At 43.7% G+C, this 18,618-nt stretch overlaps 1 pseudogene; it reads right to left on the bottom strand.

Annotated features, from left to right (window-relative positions):
- The window catches only part of LOC111967162 (dystrophin-related protein 2-like), a 78,347-nt pseudogene extending 60,347 nt beyond the window's left edge, over positions 1 to 18,000 (bottom strand).
- Positions 18,001 to 18,618: the final 618 nt, after the last annotated feature.

Here is an 18,618-nt window from a genome sequence, read left to right as displayed (position 1 = left end):
TATCCAGAGTCAGTGCATTCATCTTAAGGTAGCTAGGTGAGACAACCACAGTCATGTAAGTACATTTTTCCTCAATTAAGTAGCTATCAGCAAAGCCAGAGCTAGTAGGGGAAACAGAATCAAGTGTGAGTGTTAGTGTTAGTTCGCTAAAGGTGAGGGGGGATGGGGTTAGGCATGAGGAGGGGGTGCTGGGGATTATTTAAGATACAATTTGAAGAGGTAAGGTGTCAGATGTTTTCAGAAGATGAGCAGGGACTCTGCTGTCCTTGCTTAAGGGGGAAGCTGGTTCTACCATTGGGGTGTCAGGACAGAGAAGAGCTTGGACTGGGCTGAGTGGGAGCTACCCTCCCACAGGAGGGTCAGGACACCAGAGATGGCAGGACAGAGTGCTTGGATAGGGGTGTAGGGTTTGAGCATGAGTGAGTTTGTGGTTGTCTGTGTGGGAATGAGGGCATTTGCATGTGTTACAGACACCACAATGCTTGCTTAGCGAGTACCACTTCCTCCTGATTCAGCTCACACCTAGGCTCAAACCCAAGACCTCTACTTCGCTAGCACATGTGACCGCCCTCCTTGACAACGTTCCAACAGGTGGAGCCACCCAAAATGTACTAATTGGATTGCTCCGTCCGTGACATTTCAAGCTAGCTGTGAAGTGAGCTTACGGTACGTTCTGAACTCTGTTTCACATGCGTGAGTGCATGTTTGCTTGCCTGTTTGTGTGTGTGCGTGTGTGTCCATCAGTGGGCTTTCCTGTAAGAGCGGAAGAGAAGGGCAACACATAAGGGACGCCTCAGATTTGCCATATCCCATTGTTGGAGTGTTCCAATTCTGTATGTCTTCTCCCCTGAGGGACTGGGGAGCTGTTTATAAACCCCTGCTTCCTGGTACGTGYACATCTCTTCCTGGCAATTCAAAGAGACACTGCGGTAGTCCAAAACCTAACTGCCTCCACATTGTTTCTAATCTCACCAGAGTGTGTGATTTGTTCTGCACCAGCTGACGGAGAGGCACAGTTCAGGGCTCCTCCACAGCTTTGTGCAGTTTAATACCTAGCTCTACACGGCGAACAGCAAGCAGCATGCTATTCTATTAAATAATTCATGGCTCCCTAATTCCCTGTCGTGTGTTCCATCATTAGTGTGTCTCAAAGTTAGTTTGCCTGCCAGCCCTGGCAAAAACAAAACGTCACCCCGCTACGAGACTGTGGTGTCGTTCCCAAAAGATGCTGCAGCTGTGTCCCCTCCTTTACTAAATCTTTATCTTCTGTCACCTCCTCTGCCCGGGTGACGCAACTGACACTTTCCCCAGTGCTAACAGGAATTATGTACAGTTACACGCGCTTGTTTACCAGAGCCGCACTCGCCCAGTGCCAGCCACATCAATTCCGAGCCACACCCGATACCCGACATTAGGACAGAGTTTTCACGTAACCCGACTCACCCGCGTAGAATTGTTCCGAGAGTCGATCCATTACCCGCCAAATAACATGCATTTATTGTTTGTTTTTATGACTTCAGAGTAGTAGGGTATTATTCCCCTTCCCTGAATGAATGAATTTGTCTGCATGTCTATTCAATATTTGGATAAAAGCAAACCACCTCATTAATTGAGAACAATATATATTTTTTCACAACGCAAAGCGGCACATGGAGAATCAAATCGCTTTGGAAAAAAGTGCCTTCTAATTAGCGTTCTTACCTAATGATAGCCAACATAACAACACCTTTACATTCAATATTGTTTAGATAAACAAGTAGTTTAATTGAAACTTAAACAATCAATTCTCGGAATATAATATAGGCTGCAAAAATACATTTATTTAGTAGGCTATACTCGCCGGTTTAAACTTAATACGGCCTGTATTAATGTAGGCCTAATAATTAAATGATAGCTAACATCTACCTGTCTTTGTCCACAATGACTCCAAAATAACAAATTGGGGATTTCAATCGCGCAGCACCTCTTTCCATAATGGTGTATTTTCCCATCATAAACTCAATTTTTATTTATCCGGTTACGTTAGCCATTTTCACGTGAGCCAGGCTAGCCAGGGGAAGTCAACTTGGCAATGCATTCTCACGTGAGCCAGGCTAGCCAGGGAAAGTCACCTTGGCAATGCATTCTTACGTGAGCCAGGCTAGCCAGGGAAAGTCAACTTGGCCAATGCATTTGACGTGAGCCAGGCTAGCCAGGGAAAGTCAACTTGGCAATGCATTCTCACGTGAGCCAGGCTAGCCAGGGAAAGTCAACTTGGCAATGCATTCTGATGTGAGCCAGGCTAGCCAGGGAAAGTCAACTTGGCAATCCATTCTCACGTGAGCCAGGCTAGCCAGGGAAATTAAACTGGGCAATGCATTCTCACGTGAGCCAGGCTAGCCAGGGAAAGTCAACTTGGCAATGCATTCTCACGTGACCCAGGCTAGCCAGGGAAAGTCAACTTGGCAATGCATTCTCACGTGAGCCAGGCTGGCCAGGGAAAGTCAACTTGGCAATGCATTCTGACGTGAGCCAGGCTAGCCAGGGAAAGTCAACTTGGCAATGCATTCTCACGTGGGGGGACGGAACATAAGCTCTGCACGTGGACAAATTAGATAGTTTCACCTAGGGCAACGTTAATGGAGTATTCCATTACTTGCAACAGTATACATTTTTTGGAAAAATATATAGGCCTATATTTAACAATGAAAAGGCTTTGTATGAATTAAATACAATCATTCAGGGGCGGCACGCACCTCAAAAAAGTATGTATGGATGGCTGGGGGGGTGGTCCTTTGCATTTTTCAAACAACTAAAACACATTTTTCCTGCAATCTAGAGCCATAATCATTATGCGTAATTCTATGTAAAAAATAAGTGTATTTTTCAGCATATCTAAGCATAACTCTTGAACTGTCTGTATCCTCCTGAATGGTGGTTCTATTTCAAAAGAAACTAAATATGCTTCACTGCATCTCTGCTAAAATCTGCCTAAAGATTGAAAGGAAAGTGGGTCTAATTCAGTACATTTAGTAATTGAGTGCTTTTCTAAAGTTTACCAACCTTGCCAGCAGGCATGCCAGCTAAGATAGCAGGACAAGCTAGCTACTCTAACTTCATTGATAGCCTTAAATGGCTTCTTGGTAGCTAGTTATGAGGTTAGGAGATTGTGAATCTATCTGGGCTAGTTAACTTCTTTGGGGTAGGGGGCAGTATTTTCACGTCCGGATGAAAAGCGTGCCCAGAGTAAACGCGTGCCCAGCTACTCAGCCATAAAAGCTAGAATATGCATATTATTAGTAGATTTGGTTAAAAAAACACTCTGAAGTTTCTAAAACTGTTTGAATGATGTCTGTGAGTATAACAGAACTCATATGGCAGGCAAAAACCTGAGAGAAAATCCAACCAGGAAGTGGGAAATACTTCGTTTGTCAGGTTTTTACGGACTGTAATATAACTTTTTAAACTTTTCGTCTGTACTTTCCGCTGGACTTGCCCGTGCGTCGTGAGTTTGGAAAGTGTACTGAACACTAGAACAACAAGGAGGAATTTGGACATAAATAATGGACATTATCGAACAAAACAAACATTTATTGTGGAACTGGGATTCCTGGGAGTGCATTCTGATGAAGATCATCAAAGGTAAGTGAATGTTTATAATATTATTTCTGACTTCTGTTAACTGCACAATATGGCGGATATATTTTTGTCTTGATTGGGCTCTGAGCGCCGACCTCAGATTATTGCATGGTTTGCTTTATCCGTAAAGCTTTTTTGAAATCTGACACAGCGGTTGCATTAAGGAGAAGTGCATCTAAAATTCCATACTTAACACTTGTATTTTCATCAACATTTATAATGAGTATTTCTGTAAATTGATGTGGGTCTCTGCAAAATCACCGGATGTTTAGGAACTACTGAACGTAACGCGCAAATGTAAACTCAGATTTTTGTATATAAATATGAACTTTACCGRACAAAACATACATGTATTGTGTAACATGAAGTCCTATGAGTGTCATCTGATGAAGATCATCAAAGGTTAGTGATTAATTTGATCTATATTTCTGCTTTTTGTGAATCCTCTCTTTGGCTGGAAAAATGGCTGTGTTATTCTGTRAATAGGCACTCACCTAACATAATCGTTTGGTTTGCTTTCGTCGTAAAGCCTTTTTGAAATCGRACACTGTGGCTGGATTTACAACAAGTGTATCTTTAAAATGGTGTAAAATACATGTATGTTTCAGGAATTTTAATTATGGGATTTCTGTTGTTTTGAATTTGGCGCCCTGCAGTTTCACTGGCTGTTGAAGAGGTGGGAYGCTACCGTGCTAGGTGGCTAGTATTATTATTATTAGCACAACAACCCAAAAATGTAAAGAAAATAAAGAAATATATATACAGTACCAGTCAGAAGTTTGGACACACCTACTCATTTAAGGGTTTTTCTTTATTTTTAATATTTTCTACATTGTAGAATAATAGTGAAGACATCACAACTATGAAATAACACATATGGAATCATGTAGTAACCAAAAAAGTGTTAAACAAATCAAATATTTTAGATTGGAGAGTCTGTCCTCTCCAAAGGTAGCCATTCCTTTGGCCTTGATGACAGCTTGCATACTCTTGGGCATTCTCTAACCAGCTTCAGCGTCGGTGAGTCACCTGAATGCATTTCAATTAACAGGTGCTACTTGATTAAAAGTTCATTTGTGGCGAGATTTCTTTCCTTCTTAATGCGTTTGAGCCAATCAGTTTGTGCTTGTGACAAGGTAGAGGAGTGGCCAGACAAATCACTACAGAACGACTTAAGACCCTAATTTGGTAAAAGAGCAAGTCCATAATTATTGGGGCAAGAAAGCTCAAATCAGCAAAGAGAAACAACAGTGCATCATTACTTTTAAAGACATGAAGCGTCAGTCAATCCAGAAAATTTCAAGAACTTTGAAAGTTTCTTCAAGTGTAGTCGCAAAAACCATCAAGCTCTATGATGAAACTGGCTCTCATGAGGACCGCCACAGGAAAGGAAGACCCAGAGTGACCTCTGCTCCAGAGGACAAGTTCATTGGAATTACCAGCCTCAGAAATTGCAGCCCAAATAAATGCTTCACAAAGTTCAAGTAACAGACACATCTCAACATCAACTGTTCACAGGAGACTGCGTGAATCAGGCCTTCATGGTTGAATTGCTGCAAAGAAACCACTACTAAAGGACAACAATAATAAGAAGAGACTTGCTTGGGCCAAGAAACACGAGCAATGGACATTGGAAATCTGTCCTTTGGTCTGATGAGTCCAAATTTGAGATTTTTGGTTCCAACCGCCATGTCTTTGTGAGATGCAGTGTAGGTGAATGGATGATCACTGCGTGTGTGGTTGCCACCGTGAAGCATGGAGGAGGAGGTATGATGGTGTGGGGGTGCTTTGCTGGTGACACTGTCAGTGATTTATTTAGAATTAAAGGCACAATTAACCAGCATGGATACCACAGCATTCCGGAGCGATACGCCATCCCATCTGGTTTGCGCTTAGTGGGATTATCAATTGTTTTTCAACAGGACAATGAGACAACACAACCTCCAGGCTGTGTAAGGTCTTTTTGACCAAGAAATAGAGTGATTGAGTGCTGCATCAGATGACCTGGTCTCCACAATCACCCGACCTCAACCCAATTGAGATGGTTTGGGATGAGTTGGACCGCAGAGTGAAGGGAAAGCAGCCAACAAGTGCTATGTGGGAACTCCTTCAAGACTGTTTTAAAAGCCTTCCAGGTGAAGGTTGATAGAATGCCAAGAGTGTGCAAAGCTGTCATCAAGGCAAAGGGTGGCTACTTTTAAGAATATTTTGATTTGTTGAGCACTTTTTTGGTTACTACATGATTCCATATGTGTTATTTCATAGTTTTGATGTCTTCACTATTATTCTACAATGTAGAAAATAGTTTAAAACAAAGAAAAACCCTTGAATGAGTAGGCTTGTCCAAACATTTGACTGGTACTGTATATATTTTAAACAGGACAAATCTGAGGGGGCACATGCCCATGTGCCCCCTATGGGCATGACACCTCTGCATGTGACATTGCGTCAAACAAGTATATACCATGTCCATGACATTAGATTTGGGCAATCAAAGCACCACTACTGTCACAGGCTCCATATACTGTATAGATTAGAAGGTGAAGTGGGATATTTCTGATCAATGCAAAAATTAAATAACAATTATGGAATTAWGTTACCTTAATGAGAAGGATAAGACAACAATGAACAACCAACAGGCTGTTGTAATCTGAATTGAGTTGTTGTAGAAAAGGACGGGGAGCGCAGCAAAACAGACTGAATTAACCTGGCTAGCTAGCTGCTAACTTAGCTGGCTAGCGTAGCTAGCTTCTTTACATCGATGTGATGCAGTCAAGACAGGCACTACCAGGTGGAATGATATATAAACTACGGCGGAAACAAGTTTGTCTTACTAGCGCGAGTATAGCTACTTTCTCTCTCCCTCCCTTCCTCCCTCCCATCTCAGACAAACCAACCGCTGCCCTTCCCCAGCTTGCTGCAGTAGCAGCACAAGCAACATGCTGTCTCTCCTGAGTCTCGCAGCAAAGTGCTCAAGTTTTTAAAAGTAAAAAAAAATATAAAAAAAATAAATGTTTACTATCCGGATATTGCAAAAATGTACGATATTATTCAAAAAGTGACCCCTGTTGAGCTACACCCCTGACCCTTGTCCACACACTCTCAATGCATGTGTGGGTGGTAGCCTACTGTGTCTTCCTCACCACTCACAGAATGGAATTCACAACACAATGCAACACAACAAGAGCTTGGGTTTGTACAACACATTTTTATCTTGATTTAAAGAAATTCTGACCAGCAATATACAGTGCATTTGTAAAATATTCAGACCCCTTGACTTTTTCTACATTTTGTTGTGTTACAGCCTTATTCTAAAAGGGATAATAAAAAAATCCTCATGAATCTACACACAATAACCCATGATGACTAAGTGAAAACAGGTTGTTAGAAATGTTTGCAAATGTATTTTTAAAAAKAAGAAAATATATCTTATTTACATAAGTATTCAGACCCTGGGCTCCAGAGTGGCGCAGCGGTCTAAGGCACTGCATCTCAGTGCTCGAGGCGTTACTACAGACACCCTTGTTCGAATCCAGGHTGTATTACAACTGGCCGTGATTGGGAGTCCCATAGGGCGGCGCACAATTGACCCAGCATCGTCCGGGTTTGGCCGGCGTAGGCCGCAATTGTAAATAAGAATTTGTTCTTAACTGACTTGCCTAGTTGAATAAACGTTCAACACATTTTTATTTTATATGAGACTCGAAATTTAGCTCAGGTTTATCCTGTTTCCATTGATGAGATGCTGAGATGTTTCTACAACTTTATTGGAGTCCACCTGTGGTAAATTGATTGGACATGATTTGGGTAGGCACACCCCTGTCTATATAAGGTCCCACAGTTGACAGTGCATGTCAGAGCAAAAACCAAGCCATGAGGTCGAAGGAATTGGCCATAGAGCTCCGAGACAGGATTGTGTATAGGCACAGATCTGGGGAAGGGTACCAAAACATTACTATAGCATTGAAGGTCCCCAAGAACACAGTGGCCTCCATCATTCTTAAATGGAAGAAGTTTGGATCCACCAAGACTTCCGAGAGCTGGCCGCTCGGCCAAACTGAGCAATCAGGGGAGAAGGGCCTTGATCAGGGAGGTGACCAAGAACCCGATGGTCACTCTCCACAGTTCCTCTGTGGAGATGGGAAAAACTGTCCAAATTGTCCAGAATGACAATCAGGCCTTTATGGTAGAGTGGCCAGACAGAAGCCACTCGTCAGTAAAAGGCATATGACAGCCCGCTTGGAGTTTGCCAAAAGGCACCTTAAGGACTCTCAGACAATGAGAAACAAGATTCTCTGGTCTGATCAAACCAAGATTGAACTCTTTGACCTGAATGGCAAGTGTCAGGTCTGGAGGAAACCTGGCACCATCCCTACGGTGAAGCACGGTAGTGGCGGCATCCTGCTGTGAGGATATTTTTCGGTGGCAGGGACTGGGAGACCAGTCGGGATCGAGGGAAACATGAACAGAGCAAAGTACAGAGAGATCCTTGATGAAAACCTGCTCCAGAACGCTCAGGACCTCAGACTGGGGCGAAGGTTCACCTTCCAACATGACAATGACCCTAAGCACACAGCCAAGACAATACAGGAGTGGCTTCGGGACAAGTCTCTGAATGTCCTTGAATGGCCTAGGCAGAGTCCGGATTTGAACCGGATCAAATATCTCTAGAGAGACCTGAAAATAGCTTTGCAGCGACGCTCCCCATCCAACCTGACAGAGATTGAGAAGATCTGCAGAGAAGAATGGGAGAAACTCTCCAAATACAGGTGTGCCAAGCTTGTAGCGTCAAACCCAAGAAGACTTGAGGCTGTAATGGCTGCCAAAGGTGTTTCAACAAAGTACTGAGTAAATGGTCTGAATAATATTGTAAATGTGATATTTCAGTTCTTTATTTTTTATAAATGTACAAACATTTCTAAAAACCTGTTTTTGCTTTGTCATTATGTGGTAGATTGATGAGGATTTAAAAAAACAAAAAACATTTTAGAATAAGGCTGTAACGTAACAAAATGTGGAAAAAGTCAAGGGGTCTGAATACTTTCCGAATGCACTGTAATTTTTTCTGAACCACGAGCCTGCCCTGCAGGTTGAAAGAATGTTTTCATTTTCATTCCACCTGCCAGCTGATTTTCTTTGCAGGTCATCAACGGGGAACATGGGTATTGAACCCGATGCAGGACTTTAAGGGGAAGGTCTGAACTGTTCATATAGAAGAGAGCTGCACAAAATCACAAAATCCAACTGTTCAAAACCCTAACATTATCACAAGTATTTACTATCAAACAGGTACATATGTATTATCAAAGGGATAATAGCACATACTGTATCAAGCACTTCTTTGTATGTTCAAACAGCATCAACAAACATGGTTAAGCGAGGCATCCCATCAGGGAACCAACAAGAAAACCTAAACACAACCCAGAGGCTTCCAAAATCTCACTCTAACACTAAACAAACTACTGACAATATCTTCATATGAAGATGCCATTCCAGCCACACCATCTGACTGGATGATTGATGTTGAAATGGTCCAATAATGTTTGAGTTATTCCCACCTCTTCCACCCCACTGGCCTGAGGGCTCGTTTAACCCTTGACCCCTAGTAATGTTTGACAGAGAGTCTATTCAGGTATCATTAATATTGTAGCTCAACAGGGCCTGTAGGGGCTCAGCCAGGAAGTGCTGCAGGGAAGAGCTGGTGGAAGATAATGTGGGGCGCAACACGGCCACTGTAGTTAACACTGACTGACTATAGGGGGCACTGCCAGGAGAGAAGGGGAGGAAGGGTGCCAAGGACAAAGAAGGGAGGGAGAGAGGGTGAGAGATGGGGAGAAGGAGAGGGAGAGGGAGAGAAAAAGACAGAGGACGATGGAAAGGGGACACTGAAAAATAGAGAGAACTACTGAGAGAGAGAGATAAATAAAGAGAGCCAGACAGAGCCCTGCCATGAACCAGACAGAACAGGGAGAACAGAGACAGGCTCAGAGTCTCTGGCCCTGCCCCCACACAGAAGATCCAAGCGCAGGCGAGTGGCACTCTGAAACCATCCCAGCCATGCCATGTGTCCCTCCCTCTACGGGCACACACATTCCCATCGTGCCAGTCTGCCACCCACGTCACCCCCAGAGGGCATTCTCCATAGGCCACTGCACACAGCACGGCAGTGTTACACACACACCACAAGAACAATAGCCCACTGTTTCAAGGACATCACAAAGACTACCTCTATAAACTTTGGTATTATGATGATGATGATGARGATAATTTAGGCAAAACTGAAAGGCAACAGATTAGTCAGGCATCAATAATCTATGAATTGTATTGTTCACAGGTAGTATAATGGTCTTGTTCAACCAAGTAGCCTTTTCCTAAAGCTCTAGGTACTTTAGATTGTAAGGGTTAATTCTTTAGAGTCTAAGACATTGTGGGAGGGGGGGGGCTAAACTGATATTTAGAATTGTTTTAAGATGGTCATACTATGGATCATTTAGCTATATGATTTAGAATTTTAGGACCCCTTTAGGTATAAAAAAAATATATAAAATATTGATTTTGGGGGCCTCTCGAGTGGTGCAGTGGTCTAAGGCTCTGTCGCAGCCGGCTGCGACCGGGAGACCCATGGGGCGGCGCACAATTGGCCAAGCGTCGTCCGGGTTAGGGGAGGGTTTGGCCGGCAGGGATGTCCTTGTCCTGTGGCGGCCCGGGYGCAGTGCACGCTGACACGGCCGCCAGGTGTACGGTGTTTCCTCCGACACATTGGTGCGGCTGGCTTCCGGTTAAGTGGGCATTGTGTCAAGAAGCAGTGAGGCTTGATTGGGCTGTGTTTTGGAGGACGCACGGCTCTTGACCTTCGCCTCTCCCAAGTCCGTACGGGAGTTGCAGCAATGAGACAAAACTGTATACCAATTGGATACCACGAAATTGGTTAAAAAATTTATAAATAAAATAAAATAAAATAAATAACAAATATTGATTTTGGCCTTTACTACTAAAGCCCATAGAAACGCATTGAATAACACATTCATAAATGTCAAAAATATAGTCAAAACATAAATCATAAGAAACAAGGTCTTGAAGTGTCAGTCCTAAATCTAGGAGATATAAAACAAACTCAGGAAATATATATTTTTACACATATTTAACAAAACTCCATTCGTAAAAAAAAATCCAGCACTGGTTACCTTCAGATGAGTCCCGTGACGCTAGTTTGTAAGTCAAATCGTTCGGACACTACAGGCGTTTTTTGTGAAAAGACCGATTTTCTCATCTGTCTGACAAACACCGCTCTAGCTCTGCCACCTATTACCACAGATGAAGGAAGTAAGACACTGGCGGATGCGATGGATTGAGACGCATCCAATGCAAAAAAACAGATATCTCTAGCCTAAACTGACGGATTATGRTGGGGATTGTTTTGTTGTGTAACTTAGATTGACTCTAAGGGGTTAATGTGTAGCAGTCGTAGTTCATCTGATCTATTCCTGTTTAATCAACGTACCTGGGGAAATGAAGTGTTTTCCCATTCACATCCATAATCATTTAGAGTTCATTATGCCACATTATGTATACAGAATATTTATCATATGGAGCCGTGGTTTCACTGATTGGAGTCTTAATCATGACACACCTCAAGCAAACAACCATCGCCTCGGTAACTGTATAATAAACACAACACCAATAACAGACTGTACTCCGTCTAGTCCTTAGACTCTCTTTTGTTGAAAAAATATATAATTACCTCTACTGGTGTGACACACTGAAAAAAAAATATATATATAAATGTCGACCTTCAGATTCTATGAATTACCAGGCTTGGTGATGTGGACTAAGGCTTATCAACGTGTTTCAATGCATTGAGCATTCACAAGTAAGTGAGTAATAGCTTATACAGCTAGCCTATACAGGACCATGGTGTTAGGCAGTAGCAGTAGATTAGGGGTTGTAGTGTGGTTTCTATGGTGACAAGCAGGAGCAGGAGAAGCAAGAGAGGCCTTGGCCAGTTAGACAGAAGTAGGAWAGCTGCCTTTAGCTCCTCCTCCTACCTCTGCCATTGGAACAGAAGTTCCACCACAACATATCCATCAAAACCTGACAAGCCATTAGATAAACCAACCTCCAGTTGTCCAGGAGTTGGCACTCAGTCCTGTACACATCTCTCAGGGACATCTCTTAGCACTCGCTCTCCACTCCTTTAAAGACATGACCGTAGCGATCTGTCTCTCTCTCTCTCTCGCTGTGGGCCAAATGATGTCAGAAGGGGTTGAGTGTGTGTGTGTGTGGGTGCGTGCGTGCGTGCGTGAGTGTATGCCTGTATGCGTGCATATGAGTGTGTGCTACCACTGCAGGCTATCCATAGTGATCTCATTACAAAACGCTGCAGGGGGAACTGTCTTAACGAATATCCCCACATGTCCCTGCTGGAAGCACCAGGATGATGAGGGTCAAGTAAGTCATTAAAGGGGCCAATCCTGTAAATAGGATGCCAGCTGAATTAAAGTCAGACCAATGACATGCCAAGCTTGGGCGCCTTCCAATTAGTCATCAAAGCAGTACTACAGTTGTTCCTAATTGTTTTGCAGATGCAGACCTCACTATTAACCCACATATTATTAATAATGAATAGGCCCACTTGGAGATGTGTCTGAGAATATTTCATTACGTGACAGCACATTATAGAGACAATGTTTTTCTAATTGTGGGAACAGCAGTGAACAAATCAGAGCAACAGCTTAGAAATGCTAGTACACGTAGGATATTAGAAGTACAAACACTGCACAAACGTCGGCGCATGAAAGAGTGGCTGGAAGACGCTTGTTTGCACAGCATGTTTCAAAACCCGACATTGTGACAGCAGGGTTTTGAAACATTGTGTGTTTTCTTGAAATTGTTCTGTTGATACTCTCCCACTGCCTAAAGTAAATGGTATATTGAAATATTGAAATATAGTGTATATCACACTCCCATTGAAACCCAGTATACTGTATAACACATGCATACCATTGAAACTCAATATATAAAATATTCTACCCCCATTGAAACCCACTTTAAAACACATCCTAACACCATTGAAACCCAATTTAAAACACATCCTACCTCCATTGAAACCTAATTTAAAACACATCCTACCCTCATTGAAACCNAATTTAAAACACATCCTACCTCCATTGAAACCTAATTTAAAACACATCCTACCCTCATCGAAACACAATTTAAAACACATCATACCTCCATTGAAACCCAATTTAAAACACATCCTACCCTCATCGAAACACAATTTAAAACACATCATAACTACATTGAAACCCAATTTAAAACACATCCTACCCTCATCGAAACCTAATTTAAAACACATCCTACCTCCATTGAAACCTAATTTAAAACACATCCTAAACCAAATGAAACCCAAAATAAAACACACTCCCATTGAAACACATGTATAACACTCCCATTGAAACTCAATGTGAAGGAGAATCCTAACCCCATTGAAACCCAATGTAAAACACACTCCCATTGAAACACATGTATAACACTCCCATTGAAACTCAATGTGAAGGAGAATCCTAACCCCATTGAAACCCAATGTAAAACACACTCCCATTGAAACACATGTATAACACTCCCATTGAAACTCAATGTGAAGGAGAATCCTAACCCCATTGAAACCCAATGTAAAACACACTCCCATTGAAACACATGTATAACACTCCCATTGAAACTCAATGTGAAGGAGAATCCTAACCCCATTGAACCCCATTGTAAGCAACGTCTTACCGGATGTTGTGGGACTTGCGTTTGATCTCGTTCCAGCAGAGGTTCATGTCTCCAGATGTGTGGTGCCCTCCCAGCCTGCTACACTTCGTCCCCACCACTCCGTCCTCCTGCCCCTCAGCATCCACCGTGGACTGGCAGGGCACACAGTGGCATCCCGGCCACCCTGGTCGCCCCGCAGCTACACACAACAACACAGAACACACACATTAGCCTATTTTTATTTTTAAATGTTTTATTTAACCTTTATTTAACCAGGTAGGCTAGTTGAGAACAAATTCTCATTTACATCTGCGACCTGGCCAAGGTAATTACGATATAGCAATTAAACACTGGAGTGATAGATATGCAGAAGATGAATGTGCAAGTAGAGATACTGGGGTGCAAAGGAGCAACATTAACAAAATAAATACAGTATGGGGATGAGGTAGTTGGATGGGCTATTTACAGATGGGCTATGTACAGGTGCAGTGATCTGTGAGCTGCTCTTACAGCTGGTGCTTGAAGTTAGTGAGGGAGATAAGAGTCTCCAGCTTCAGCAATTTTTGCAGTGAAATATACCTGCTGGAGCGCGTGCTGCGGGTGGGTGCTGCTATGGTGACCAGTGGACTGAGAAAAGGCTGGGCTTTACCTAGCAAAGACTTGTTGATGACCTGGAGCCAGTGGGTTTGGCGACGAGTATGAAGCGAGGGCCAGCCAACAAGAGCGTACAAGTCGCAGTGGTGGGTAGTATATGGGGCTTTGGTGACAAAACGGATGGCACTGTGATAGACTGCATCCAATTTGTTGAGTAGAGTGTTGGAGGCTATTTTGTAGATGACATCGCCGAAGTCGAGGATCGGTAGGATGGTCAGTTTTACGAGGGTATGTTTGGCAGCATGAGTGAAGGATGCTTTGTTGCGAAATAGGAAGCCGATTCTAGATTTAATTTTGGATTGGAGATGCTTAGTGTTGGTCTGGAAGGAGAGTTTACAGTCTTACCAGAAACCTAGGTATTTGTAGTTGTCCACATATTCTAGGTCAGAACCGTCCAGAGTAGTGATGCTGGACGTGCGGGCAGGTGCGGGCAGCGATCGGTTGAAGAGCATGCATTTAGTTTTACTTGCATTTAAGAGCAGTTGGAGGCCACAGAAGGATAGTTGTATGGCATTGAAGCTCGTTTGGAGGTTAGTTAGCACAGTGTCCAAAGAAGCGCCAGAAGTATACAGAATGGTGTCGTCTGCGTAGAGGTGGATCAGAGAATCACCAGCAGCAAAAGCGACATCATTGATGTATACAGAGAAGAGAGTCGGCCCGAGATCTGAACCCTGTGGCACCCGCATTGAGACTCCCAGAGGTCCGGACAACAGGCCCTCCAATTTGACACACTGAACTCTACCAGAGAAGTAGTTGGTGAACCAGTCGAGGCAGTCATTTGAGAAACCAAGGCTGTTGAGTCTGCCGATAAGAATGTGGTGATTGACAGAGTCGAAAGCCTTGGCCAGGTCGATGAATACGGCTGCACAGTATTGTCTCTTATCGATGGCAGTTATGATATCGTTTAGGACCTTGAGCGTGGCTGAGGTGCACCCCTGACCAGCTCGGAAGCCAGATTGCATAGCAGAGAAGGTACGGTGGGATTCGAAATGGTAGGTGATCTGTTTGTTAACTTGGCTTTCGAAGACCTTAGAAAGGCAGGGTAGGATAGATATAGGTCTGTAGCAGTTTGGGTCTAGAGTGACCGCAGCAGCTTTCCAATCTTTGGGGATCTCAGACGATACGAAAGAGAGGTTGAACAGACTGGTAATAGGGGTTGCAACAATTTCGGCAGATAATTGTAGAAAGAGAGGGTCCAGATTGTCTAGCCTGGCTGATTTGTAGGGGTCCAGATTTTGCAGCTCTTACAAAACATCAGCTATCTGGATTTGGGTGATGGAGAAATGGAGAAATGGGGGAGGCTCGGGCGAGTTGCTGTGGGGGTGCAGGGCAGTTGACCGGGGTAGGAGTAGCCAGGTGGAAAGCATGGCCAGCCGTATAATTTTTTTATTGAAATTCTCAATTATCGTGGATTTATCGGTGGTGACAGTGTTTCTATAACTTCTATAGCTTCTACAGCTTCTATAACATTGCATCGTAACGTATAATCACGTCGTATTATATCATATGCAGGGTTGGGGTCAATTCCATTTAAATTCCAGTCAACTCCAAAAGTGAACCAAACTCCAATTCAAATTCAACATTTTCCTAATTGAAAATCACGAAGAGAATTGGAATTGAAATGTTTGTGTACTTCCTTAMTTGACTGGAATTTAAATGAAATCGACCCCAACCCTGATCATATGTGCACTCATAAATGGGGCACTGCATTTTACCTGAACATTGTGACCTAACCAAGAGAAATCCAAAGCCCTACTCTTAGACACATGTCTACACTTGGATGTGTGAACAAATACACGTGGATACATCCTAACCTTTGTCAGGTTTGTGATGGCCTCAGCTCAGGCAAGTGATGAGAGAGTGTTTGTAGGGTCGTGACATCTCTTCTGTCTGGCCACTGAGCTGTCAGGGAGCTTCCTCTTCATCTCCAATCAAGTCTAATCATCCTCCCCTCTAGGAGGTCACCGCCTATACCTTCACTACAGTCTGCACTCAATTACTATTGCCCCGTAGCACTCACATCTGTAGCCATGAAATGCTTTGAAAGGCTGGTCATGGCTCACATCATCGCCATCATCCCAAACACCCTGGACCCACTCCAATGCACCCACTCCAATTCGCATACCGCCCCAACAGATCCACAGATGATGCAATCTCTATTGAACTCAACAGTGCCCTTTCCCACTTGGAAAAGAGGAACACCTATGTGAGAATGCTGTTCATTGATTACAGCTCAGCGTTCAACAACATAGTGCCCTCTAAGCTCGTCCCTAAACTAAGGACCCTGCAATTAAACACCTCCCTCTGCAACTGTATCCTTGACTTCCTAACGGGCTGCCCCAAGGTGGTAAGGGTAGGCAACAACGCATTCGCAATGCTGACCCTCAACACGTGGGCCCCTCAAGGGTGCGTGCTTAGTCCCCTCCTGTACTCACAGTTCACCCACGACTGCGTGGCCATCATTAAGTTTGCAGACCACACAACGGTGGTAGGCCTGATCCCCGACAATGATGAGACAGCCTACATGGAGGAGATCAGAGAGTTGGCAGTGTAGTGCCAGGACAACAACCTCAACGTCAGAAAGGCTAAGGAGCTGATCGTGGACTACAGGAAACGGGCTGTTGTGGAACAGGTCGAGAGCTTCAAGTTCCTCAGTGTCCACATCCCTAAGGAACTATCATGGTCCACACATATTAACACAGTTGTGAAGAACGCACAACAACGCCTCTTTCCCTGCAAGAGAAAATAGTTATACATGGAACTGAAAAGGGTTCTACTGGAACTAAAAAAGGTTCTCCAATGGGGACAGACAAACATCCCTTTTGGAACACTATTTTCTAAGAGTTTAAGCATATATCACCGTCACCGTCTCTCTCTCCCCTCCTTCATCCTCTTCTCTCCCTCTCTCTCTCCTCTCTCTCTCTCTCTCTCCTCTCTCTCTCTCTCTCTCTCTTCCTCTCTCCCCCTCTCTCTCCTCTTTCTCTCCTCTTTCTCCACTTTCTCTCTCTCTCCTCTCTCCCCCCTCTCTCCTCTCTCTCCCTCTTCTCCTCTCCTCCTCTCTCTCTCTCCCTCTCTCTCTCCTCTCTCTCTCTCTCTCTCCTCTCTCTCTCTCCTCTCCTCTCTCACCTTCTCTCTCCTCTCTCTCTCCTCTCTCTCCTCTCTTACCTTCTCTCTCTCCTTTCTCTCCTCTCCCTCTCCTTTCTCTCATCTCTCTCCTCTCTCTCTCCCTCTCCTCTCGAACCTTCTCTCTCATCTCTCTCCTTTCTCTCCCCTCTCTCTCATCTCTCTTTCCTTCTCTCTCTCCTTTTCTCTCCTCTATCTCCTCTCTCTCCTCTATCTGCTTGCCTCTCATTATTGAGACAGCCCTCTGTTTGTTCAAGGGCAATTTCCCAATTTTGTATGAATCAGCATCTCTCTCTCCCTCGTCCTCTGTATAATCCACTGGCTGGATGATTAATCCTCTCTGTTCATGGTTCTTCAGTTATGTGGATAGGAGCTCAGATACTGTTAATACCTACAAGCCACACAGGCTCACTGGAACTCCAGCTATTAAACATATTAAAATCAYCAGCAGCAATGAGCAGCCAACAGGACCTTTTCCCCAGCTTAGCCTAATATCGCTGAGCAATTATGACTGCACAGACGGACCGTAATAACACACAACACAGCGATATGAAGCGGAGTGACCATGTTTTGTTTGTTTACTTGATGGCAAATTGAGCTGAATCAACAGAAAGGCCATCAACGACAGCAGTAGCGGTGGAACTGCACCCCTGTTTATAGCTTTGACTGAGGAAGGCGTTTTTTCCAACCATACGAAGGGGAGCCTTGTGTTAGTGATGCCAGAACACTGGGCAGGCCTGGGCTATCTTCCTTCCTCTCCTCTCTGTGTCCAGACCGGAGACAAGCACTGGCATCAGTACTGGCAACTGCGTCAGGCAGGACCACCAGCATCGGACCAGCATACTCATGCATACACAAGAGGGATGCACACATACACACAAACCATTGAAAATCCTGGACACACACACAAACACACACACTACATTCCCCAACACACTTACACAGAGTAATTCAACGACACATACCATCAACTCATGTTTCACAAATGGACACATGAGTTTCATATGCTGCACAGGTCCATCTCTGGACATGTATTATTGACGAGTGTGGTATCTGATAATCGCTGAAGCACTCTCCCATTTTCCCAAGAGGGCTGAGCCTGTGTGGGGAGCACTGAGGTTTACCGGTAAGCTCTTCACTCCGTGCTGCAGCACTAGGCTGTATTTATTTAGTTTCTTTGGCAAGGATTCTCGCCTAGACTGAATTGAATAAAAACAGTCTATCACTGACTCATAAAACACCAAGGTGTCTTTAAAAAAATACACCACCTCCTCAAAACCTAGCTGATCAACACAGTTCATTGTGAAATACTAATTACTTAATTACTTATTAGAAATTTGTGACAGGGACAGTCATTTTTCGTGTGTATTACACAATTTTCTTCACAGCTCACTTTTGTGTGTATTAGAAAATTTAATTTCTTGATAACGCATTAGTGTACTGTACATTACACAAATTTCTATTTGTTGT

This window comes from Salvelinus sp. IW2-2015, linkage group LG8 (genome assembly GCF_002910315.2).
Source record: "Salvelinus sp. IW2-2015 linkage group LG8, ASM291031v2, whole genome shotgun sequence".
NCBI lineage: Eukaryota > Metazoa > Chordata > Actinopteri > Salmoniformes > Salmonidae > Salvelinus > Salvelinus sp. IW2-2015.
The sequence above is the reverse complement of the archived record's forward strand: the minus strand, read 5'-3'. Positions and strand labels throughout refer to the sequence as shown.